This window comes from Corvus brachyrhynchos, unplaced genomic scaffold (assembly GCF_000691975.1).
Source record: "Corvus brachyrhynchos isolate BGI_N302 unplaced genomic scaffold, ASM69197v1 scaffold167, whole genome shotgun sequence".
Classification (NCBI taxonomy): Eukaryota; Metazoa; Chordata; class Aves; order Passeriformes; family Corvidae; genus Corvus; species Corvus brachyrhynchos.
Window position 1 is genome coordinate 5945974 of NW_008239547.1, and position 11470 is coordinate 5957443.

An 11470-nucleotide genomic window follows, 5' to 3' on the forward strand; every position below is an offset into this window, starting at 1 on the left:
GCTGAGGAAGGCACAGAGAGCTGCAGCAGAGGCGGTGGAGCGGAGCTGTCTGTACAGCTGAGAAAGGCTCCTGAGCGTGTCTCCTGCTTTATTATGATCCAAGCAAACAAGGAATTTTTTTAACCTCTCATAGAAGTACCAGTCAAGTGGGGCACTTTTTTTTTTCCCCTCATAGGCAGAGACATGTATTAATGGAACAAGATTAATTTTCAGGCTGAAGTGTTGCAGAAGCATGAAGCCAGGCACCCCTTACGTTTGGTCCTACAAGGGTGACCCCCTCATCAAGGCCAGTCATGCCACTCTCAGGGTAGGTATGTCTCAGGGCTGGAGGGCCCACAGGTTTCTCTTGCTGAGGATTGCAGGTGAGGAGTCCAACATCTCGCAGAGTAAAATCAACTGTAGAGGGCTTTACAGCTCAGTTTTAGTGCTCCCTTTTTTCTGTGACCTCTGTTACCGTCAGTAGTTTAGTGGTTATGTTCAGTGATGCTCTAACAGCAAGAGATTAATTGCCCACTAAGATAGCTCAACAAGGAGCCACAGCCTTCAGTACAAGAATAACACCAGCAGTGAAAAGCAGATCCTTCCCATCTCTGTTCTCCCAGTTTCTTCCCTCCTTCCCACTCTCTGTTACTGTAAGATTTTTCACAGCCAGGTAATCTGCACAGCTACCTCAGCTTTAAAGTACTGAGGGTGGTATAGCAGAAGGAGGGCAGGCTATCTTTTAGCACATGACTATAGTCCAGCAGTGATAATCATTTCAAACTACCTATGAAAAAATAAGCAATATAATAATGTTAGTCAGGTAGCTTTTTCTACCTTATCAACACCTGCAGACACAAACCTGCACTGACAAATGCTACACCAGAGGGTAGGATAAGTGGAATTAGAAAATATTACCTTCAGGAGCTATTGGGCTCCCAAATGCGATATGCAACAGTAATGTAGATAGCATGGAAAAACAGACAATAAGTATAGCTTTGAATTCAAACATGACCTTCAAAGAGCTTTTTCTTAGAACACAGAGTAAAAGCCCTAAACCTTTGAAAGCACATGACCAAACAATAAGCCCCCAACTTCATGTACACCTCTGAGAATTCATTCTCAATAATGGACTCTCAGAAGTCCTTTATCACTATTTTAAAGACTTTATTTATCAAATTTGAAAGATATCTTCTCTTTGCCCCATTTTTATCACACTTTCAAGGTATCTTATCAATATTCACTCGGCAAGCACAAGCATATTTCTAAGTGACAGTGCAGAACAGTATGTGATAAACTGGAACATTTTTGCAGCTCAGACCAATGTGCAAGATAAAAGCATATAGGCTCCTGCAAGAGCAGCAGGGCTTTGGCTGGAATGTCACAAGCAACTATTTTGTGGGGAATGATTCATTAAGCTGTCACTTCAAAAACTGGAGAAGCTGTTCTAGTGCTACAATCTAAGTTTGAAAAACCTAGACTCCCTTGAACTATAGGTTCAAAACTGGCAAGAGACTACTAACCCTACTCTTATTCTTCCAAGTAAGAAAAATTGTGCTCTAGGAAGCCTAGTACATGGTGCTTCATAGGCAAGATCTTCTGTAAAATGGAATTGTGTGGACAACAAAGGCCATGATACTTTCTATTAGAGAAACAGATGTTTCCAGAAATTCTTGGTCAAAGCTGAACATTATTATTCTCTTTCAACACTGAATTTTGAGAGTGGGCAAAAAAATTTCCTTTCTTAATGTATGTGAGAATTCCTTAACATGAAATGTGCTTAGGAGAAAAGAACCAGTTGTCATCATTAAATGCATCCTTCATTAAGCAGATAATTCAAGTAAACATATGAAGCTTTTAAAATGAAATAAACTACTCAAAAGATTTTGCAAATATAACTTGAGCATAGAAATTGTATAGTTGGTTCACAAATTATTACATTTCTAGTGAATCTTCATTGCCTTGGGCACCTACTGTGTAAACGTATATGAGCCATATAAAACATTTGTAGACTACATATGAGACAAATGAAAAAAAACTTGGAAGATGACCAAAATAAAAAAAAAAACCAAACCAACCTGTGAATAAGCTATCAAATAACCATGTTGAAAAGACGAATTAAACTATGTAAGGCCTTGTTAGTGACCAAATATTAAAATCAGCCTGATAATTAATCCCACAGCAAATAAGGTATAGAGGAATAATGCTCTGTTCCCTCTAACTTGCTTTACAATAATATTCCACAATGGCTAGACAAGCAGCCAATCCAAGAAATGCAATACCAACAGTGAATTCTACAAAGTGGATGAAGTTTTACCTTGTATTAAAGCAGCAGACAGTTCTTTGATTTAAATATTCCTTTTGTTTATCTGTTACATAATAAAGGCAGACTATTACAAAATTGATCTAAGGCACATCATTATTAAGTAATATGATTATTTTTGAATGCACTGTTTATTACTCTTGCTAAATTACTGTGTGCTTCAAATGATAGAAATCATATGTGTACTGACCAAAAGAAAACAAGAATTATCCAAAGGCATATTATAGAACCAAAACTTGACTCTGAAATGCATTTAGTCCTTTACAATCAAGTGTTAGACAGCGTGTTTAAGTGTTTTGTCTATCATTAATGTGGTGGAAGTAGCAGTAGTGTAACTCCTCTTGGCCTCATCAAAGTTAAGGATTAGTCCTAGATCCAATTACATAGTGCTAAACAGCTCAAAGTCCCCTGCTGAGAGGATATACAATATTTTTTCCCTGGTAGCGTGTCTTTTCTAAAGATAATATAAACCATACAGTATCGATGGATCACAGAACTTGTAGGGCTTTCTTATTCTGAGAAAAAACTCCAGCAATCACCTGTGAGCAGAATAACTTGTTTACTGCAAGCCTGTTAAATGCATGGGTTAACTCCTGTTCTTGGGAAAACTGGGGGTGGGGAGGAGGTGGCTTGCTGGCTGACCAATCTCTAAAAATCAATTGGTGTCATCAGCTCTAGAAAGGTAATCAAGTGTTACATCTACATTCCCCTAACCAGTTCTAATCTACTGAAGGTTTAACTACAGTTGATTTAATGAGGCTGCTCTGAGAACTGGAAGGAAGTTTGGGGATTTTACTTAAGAAACAGTAGATGCAGGAGCAGACACTTGGGATTTGATAACTGAGGATGAGAAGCCCTTGTTAATCATGTCTTCCTAGAAGTCAATAATTAAAATCTCATTTTTTCCTAAAGGAATTCTTACTTCACTGTGTCTACAAACACAGTCCCTGGCAATTGTCATATGACTTTCAAGTTAAATGTTTTAGTCTCTAGGACAATTATTCAGTAGGTCTTTTATTCTTTTCAAGTCTACCAAATTAATTGAGTTACGTGAAAAGGGGCATTTACTGCAGAATAAATCTGCTATAAACAGCTAGGACCTGTTACGTTGAATTTAACTCTCTCAGAGTGAAAAAGTGTTCTGTTCTTGCACACCAACATTTTAGAAAGGGGCAGGAAGAACATCAGAATAGCCAGCAAGTTTTAGTTTGGGGAGTACATTGACTTATGGGTTTTGGTGACTGTGTAAATGCCTCTTTCAGAGAGCAAAACCCAAAACACACAAGAAACAGTGGTATCATGTATAACTTGAGTTTAGTGAGAACAGTTCCTGTAGAAATGTTTCCCATGTGAATTTCATTCTTAACCTGTTAAATATGTAAACAAATTTGTCAGGGTTGAGAGAAAGGAATAAAGGTGACTGAACCATCCAAGCACTGCACATACGCGACAATGCTTCACACTGCTTACCAAGATATAACAAATAGTTTAAAGACATTTTTTCTTCTTGCTCTTATCTTAAAATATGTCAGCTGTAGGAAGAAACAATAGGGGATTGTTGAATCATCAGTTTACCCAGCACTTTCTTGAAACTGTCCTGGGTTCTCACTGTAATACAGCTCACTTCTGAGCTGATGTCCAGGAACCAATATAATTACAACATAAAAAATAAAACAAATAAAATAATAAAACAAATAACAAATCAGTTTACCATGGGGAGCAATAAGCAAATATCTTTGTGCTATTTGAGATTCACTCATCATATCAGTCTGTGATTTGAAGACTACTTTTGAAAAGTTGCTAGTAATAAAGACAAGTCAAGCCATTTCTCATAAAGTCTGCTTTAAACTTCTTTTGGTTATCTGTGCAGGAAATAAAAATGCAATTTAAAAAAAAAAAAAAAAAGAAAAAAGGAAGGCCAGCCAAAGCAAACACATGCATTTTATCATTTTATTTTCCACTTCTCGCTTGTCATTTATTTCCCTTTATGAAGGCCACCAAGGTTTTTAATTTATTTGAATCTCATACTCAGAGTCCTCCAAGGTCATTAACCATTGAGGATTCATCTACTTCTATTCTCATATTGAATATGATAATGCACATGTAGATTTCTGGTACTGTCATTTCAGCCAACTTTGCTTTCAGACACACACTTGAAAACTAACACATAAAACACCTAACACCCCCATTAGGACAAATACACTGATCCAATAAGTTTACTTCCCACCTGGAGAAACTCTGGAGCTGTCAGAGACTGAAAATAGTTCATGCCTCAAACATTGGTATAAAGTTTTGCTCATTATAAAGAAGCTACAACCGAAGAAGCCTCCCTGAAGAGTGGGACTTTGAACTGAAAGTCAAATTGTTGATTAGATAAAGAGAAATGCATTGTTCAATCATCTCAGGCTGAGGGGAAGGTGTGCATCCACAAAAGGCCAAAGCCACCAGCTACAACTATTCCCAGCTGAGTTTTGGGTGGGGGGGAGAACACAGCTCACAGAAGCCAGGTTTACACAGACTCCCCCCAACCGAGGGGGGAGGAGGAGGTTTGGGGTGCATGGTGCACCCTCTGGTGAGAGGCAATAAACCCCCATCCTCCGATTACACAAACCAGCCCAGCTGTGGAAGCCCCAACCCCACAGGGCACATCCACAGGACATTTATGTGAGAGGCTTTGCCCCCACGGAACCGCAGCGGTGCAACAGATCCGGAGTCTGCCATGAGAGACTGCCCCCACCCCAGGGGGACATGCCTGGACATTGCCACCTGGCTTGAGGGTATATAAACTCTGTGCCTTCTGGGGGGACCTTCACCACCAAGAGACCAGCTGGAGAGGATCAACGAACATCGTTGGGATCCACGGAGTGGTGATAGTTTACTTATTCTGTCCCTGTCACTCTTTCTGCTCCCCCCAACTATCTTCTACTTCTTTCTCTCTCTCTCTCTCTCTTTCTCTCTCTCTCTCTTTCTCTCTCTCTCTTTCTCATATTTACCATCAAATAAAACCCTTACTATCGTCACTGGCATATGGTCTTGTTTGCACCTTAATTTGGGCAGAGGCATTTCTAAGAACCTTAAAACTGGATCATAACAGGAACACACTGCATTAGATTCTTAGACTCTCCACTTCCCAAATGCTTTCTTTTTATATACTTTTTTTTAAAATATTTTTTTGTACCTCTGACTTGGTTTTAGCTGGGATAGAGTTAACTTGCTGGTACAGTGCTGCATTTTTTGGATTTAATATGAGAATTATGTTGATAACCACTGATGGTTTAGTTCTTGTTGAGGAGTGCTTGTGCTAAGTCAAGGACTTTTTAGTGTCTCATGCTCTGCTAGCAAAGAGGTGCACAAGAAGCTTTAAATATATTTTTGTACCTCTGACTTGGTTTTAGCTGGGATAGAGTTAACTTGCTGGTACAGTGCTGCATTTTTTGGATTTAATATGAGAATTATGTTGATAACCACTGATGGTTTAGTTCTTGTTGAGGAGTGCTTGTGCTAAGTCAAGGACTTTTTAGTGTCTCATGCTCTGCTAGCAAAGAGGTGCACAAGAAGCTGGAAGCCCATGGCCAGGAAAGCTGACCCAGACTATCCAAAGGGATATTCCATATCCCAGAAGGTGAGGTACATAAACTGTGGGAAGTTGGTCAGGAGATGCCAATTGCTGCTCAGAAGCCATCTGGGCATCAATCAGCAGGCAGTGAAAAACTGTGCCTCAATTGTCTTCCTTGGATTTTATCTCTCTCTCCCTCTCTCCTTCTTCACCCCCCTCCCCTTCATTGAATCCCTTTTCATTACACTATGATTTTATCATCATTAATATTACATTTCAATTATTAAACTGTTCTTATCTCAACCCATGGCTTTTACCTTTTTTTCCAATTCTCCTCCCCATCCCTTGGGGGCAGGGGAACAGGGTACTTAGTTGCTGGCTGTGATTAAACCATGACAACTTCCATCAAGAAAATAGCTTATATTGTAAGGATTCATGTCTCCCAATAGTAGTTAATTTCCCAAAAGGATATTTAATGTATTCACATCAGCACATACCAGTGGGAAGTGTGTGGCCAATAAACACATAGGGTTAATACACACTGGTTTAAATCTCAAAGCCAGATATTCAGCTCATGTTCATTGGAATGCATCTCCATTCTATGAAGCAATACCAATCCGTATCAATGGAGAATTTGGCCTTTCATGTTCTTTCTTTTACAAAGCTAGAGCAGAAATATCTAGAATCAATTCTTGAAAAAGTTTTAATCTCAATGATATTAAATTTGATCCCTTATTCACAGATGCTTTTTGAATTCCAGATACTTAATCTTTGCTAAATACTTTTTCATCACTAAATTCTAATGGCTTTGTGAAGCAAGTAAGAAGATGAAAAAAAATATGCTCTTGCAAGGAAAAAGATGTGTTTGAAACACCAAATAAAAGAATTCTATCTTTTAAAATTATTCCTAACTTTTGATTTAACAATTAAGACAGTTACACGTCTTCTGCTCAGTGTGGAGGGAGAGAAATGCCTTCTACTACACCTCAGAGCTATTCAAAGTGATAGCCAGAAAAGAGGTTTTTAAGTTAAGGTTTACTTTACAAAAATGGCATTTTGGGCTCTGTGAGTCACTCACAGCACACTTCAGTTTACTTCTGGAATATTTAGAGATTTTTTTTCTTCGGGCTTAGGGAATTTGATGTGTGTAAGGCAGAGTGAAAATTAGTCTTGACTATGAGGTCCTACTTAATTCTGTGGAACTTCAAGAATGCTACTGGAAGCAGCTGTTGCAGGCTCCAGTGCTTCACAATGTTGAAATACTTGCAGTCACGAGAAATGGAAACTGTGGTATATGGAAATGTGAAAGACAAAGTAAAAGTGTTATTGTGCTATTTTGTTAAAGCCCTGGCAGTTTTGAAGAGGATCTCATAGTTGTTGCTACAGCTCTGGAAAAAAAAAGCATGGGAAATGATGAAAGGAATAAATAATGAGCAGTAACTGCTGGTCCGTGTTAGATACCACATAAGTACAGATGACATGGCAAGAGCCATGGGAGCCAATAAGAAAGTGGGAAGCAAACTAACCGTGCCATAAAGCTCAGGAATGACAAACTGAAAATAAACTCTCAGAGCAGAACCTCATGTCACTCTAAAAGATTGTTGAGAAAAAGGTGATTATGACGTTGGTCTGAATTCCCACAAAGAAAATATTATCCCATCAATTCTGTGTTAACCTGAATTCAAGGAACCAACTTGAATTCAACCAAGGTATGAGTTAGAAACCATTAGTTTGCTCTTGGATAGTGAGCTTGAAAGTAAAATATTTGCTTTTAATGTTGCAGTTGGAGGCAGGCTACAAACATAATGAGGGAAAGCAAAGAGAGAAGATCAATATTTTCAAGAGAGATCTTGTTCAGATTAAAAGATTTCAGAAATACAAGCAGATTCTGTGTGAATAAGCACAGAAGCAGCACAGTGTTTGCAGCCACATCATAAAGGAGCTGGGTACTGTACACCAAATTGGAGTCTTCAACCCAAAAAATGTCTTCACCTCTGAAGTGCTCACTATTTACAAAGACTTAACTCATGGGCAAGGGTGTGTCATTTACTCCTGCAGATAAATTGACTCATCAGCTACAAAACTGCCCTTTGGCTGTGTTTAGTCATCACTATTGAAAGTACAGACATGGCAGGTGTCATGCATCTCAAGCAAGTACATTTAAGTAACAAGAAAGCGAACGAGTACTGAATATTGCTACTGAGTTATGCTGTAGAAGGAAAAACAATGATTCAAAAGATGAAAGAAATCAGAGAAGATAGTTGGGTGGGTGGATGGATGGATATAGTACACCAATAATTCCATCCTGCTACAGTAAAAAGATGGGAGTGACTAATAGAAGATGTAGATAGAAATTCAATTTCGTCTTCAACGTGACAAAGGCCTTGGAGACCTTACATTTAGCCCCTTCACAGTATAAACATGTTAAAGATAATTTTCTTTAAACATGTTGAATGTTTAACATGTTCTATAAACATGCTGAAAAGATAATGCATCTTCTCTTTTCCTGAAGTTTTAATTCTTGAGGTGAATGTTCTCATTCTTGATATTTCAACTTGGAGAGAGAATGAGGTACCAGATATTATCCTTCTAAAGACAAAGACAGATGGAAATGAGAGAACATAAAACTATTTATTACTAATGTCTGATCAGTTTCCACAAGTATCATTTGGCTTTTGAGTATCTGTTTGATATGGCAGTTTTTCTATTTATTTGCATGAATAATAGTGTAAGCACGACAGTCTCCAACATCCAGAGATGGCAATAAACACATAGACATCCTGTTTTGAGCTGGATTACTTTTCAAAAGGTTGTTTCCTTGTGAAAAAAAAAAAAAATTTGCTTTTATGAAGTGCTCAAATGACTGATGAAATTCATTTAAAATAATGTTACAAAGGTTCAGGAGAATTTGCAAGATTAAATGTGCCTTTTGTTAAGTACTGAAAGCAGAGTAAAGCGTGTAAAGATGGGAGAAGCTTATGCAGATCAGCTTTAAGTTATCTTAATAAAGCTTGAATTGCTGCAAATGATTAAGCTAAATTCATGCCAACGTACTAATGGTTCTGCATATTAGCAGTGTTACCTACACACAAGATTGAGGAGGGATTATTACCTGACATTTTCATGTCCTTCCTGAACTCTGGACTACGGCAGTTTGGCTTAAAATAAAGTTATCTCTGTCAGGAGAAGATGGAATTGAAGTGACAAATACTTAATCAAGCCAGAACCTGGGATGCTGAATTGGGGCTGAAGGTGATTATAGTCACTGGTGATGGAACATTATCCACCTATGTGCTATATCAGTGAAAAATAATAAGTTATTAGTTTGAAATTTGTGAAGTGATTCTTTCAAGAATCTTGCATTATGTTGACAGAGGAGACATTTACCGTATTTCTATTAGAAAAAGGCTGAACATCTCTGCTTGGACTCAGGAAAGCATCTTAACAAGAGATAAGAAAAGATAATGAGTTGAGAGGACATTCAAAAGCAGACCCTGGAGTTCAGGTTCAAGTTGAATCAGGACAAACACACAGATTGCAAAATTTTTGCAAGCTCTTTCAAACTGCCTTGGCGATAATCCTATCAGATGAACTGATTGTATGCTTTCTACATCTCTTAATTACCAGCAATCATCATATGAAACCAAGGAGTTTTGTGTTTTTATTAAAAAAAAAAAATCTCAAGAGAATGGCTATTCCATTACGTCTGAGCTAGAAAGTAGGTAACTCCTGTTTCTGGATCCAGTTCTGAACATAAAAAAAAAAAAAAAAAAATCTGTGTTTTTTTCTGAAGTGCTGGATATTTGAAATAAGCAAATGAGTACCTGTGTGGATGTCCTTTTTCCCCCCATATATTAGTAATTTCCTATTAATCTGCAGAATAAAAAATATCTGAGGCATCCTTCCCATGTATTAAAATTCTGTATCTCTATGCTTGGGTGATAAAGACTAGCTAATGGACGCTGAGGCTGGCACTAACAGCATTTGTTTCATGTCTTTTTTCCTCTTCAAATATGCCCATCAGGATTTTCTAACCTGACTTTTTTCTCTAATCCTGCCAAAAAATGCAACTCCTGTGGCTCACAGGAAATCCTGAGTGGTATATTCTGTCACAAAACTTCAGTCTTCGGCAGAGAGCTGTAGAAAGTGGGTGACCTCTCCCATGTAGCTGGAGTGCTGCTGACCAGATGACTCATGGAGGAAACACAGTGTTGACACAGACATGCAATGCTGTCGAAAAGATTTTGTTTAGCAACTGTTTATTTACTCAGGAACTTGGTACCACATTAGCACCTTTGTTCTGACTTCGGATTCACTGATTATTACCAGAAACCCTGACTGCTATCAGAGTAACAGCCGTAGCAATGCCTTAAAAACAAACATGCATTACAAAGTCCCATATACTGAGTACCCACATACAACCGGCTTGGCTGCTGGATAACTCTGCCATGCTGAGAATTTAGAGAGAATGAAGCTGGGAAAACGTCCTGGAGTTCAAAACATTTCAGCCACGAGTTTTTTATTGTCCTATCCACCAGTAAACACCTTCATCTGAACTTATCTACTGTGTCACTGTCAACTGGAATTTGGCACAACAGTGTAGGTGCAATAAAGTCCCTATTCACCAAGTGGTAATTTGTGAGTCAGTCATTGAAAGACTTTGTGTTTTAAGACATTCAGTTTGTCTTTCTAGTGAGGTGTAGGTGTTCCATGTGTTCTCACAGCATTTGGTAATAAGCCATAAGACACAGATGAAGGAACCTAGTAAGCTAAAGAGGGAGTCTAGTAGGATATTGTAAATACTGTTCCTCCCACTCAAGGATGGTTGTATGTGTCACTATGGGAAGAAATATTTCCTTGGTATTTTGCCAGCATTGCAGGAAAATGCTGCTATTACAAAAGCCTGGATCATAAATATGAAGGGGGAGGGAGAAAAGTGTTTAGATCTCATTCTAAGTCTAAAGGATGTTTCTAAACAAAACTAGGAAATAAGGAAATACTGGTCTGATTAAAGCCTATTGATGTGAACTGAAAGATTTTCATTTGTGTCAAACGATGTTGGCCCTGTTCTTTTGTGATTCTGTTCTGCTGTTTGTAACTTTTTTTCTGGAACACAGCAACAATATCATATTTCCATTTGAAAAGCATTTCTCTCTATCATATTTTAGAAAACATGGAGTTCAAGCCACAGGGGCACAGTATTTTGCCTTACCTAGAAGGTGCCCAGGGAAAAATGAAGGCAGAGTCGTCAAGACAAGCAGTAATACCCTCCTGTCATTGAGGTTTGACTTTCTAGCAAAGCATGAAAACTCAATTTTATTTATTAATATGAAGTTTTAACGAGAAAAAAAAGCCAGACGGAGCCTTTCTCAGGGGTTTGAAATTAACCTATGGAATGATCACATGGCCATTTATGTGCTTGTACAACTAAAATTAATGTGGCACAACATACTTTTTTCCCCTTCTGCTTGGCTGAACTTTATTTTCACAGCAAACATCAATTAAATATGAAAGATCAAGCTAATAAACTGTATCCGGCACACTCTGTGATTATTTGTAGAATTCAGTAATTTCCCTATAGCAAACTGTCATTTACTAAAAGACACAGCAGA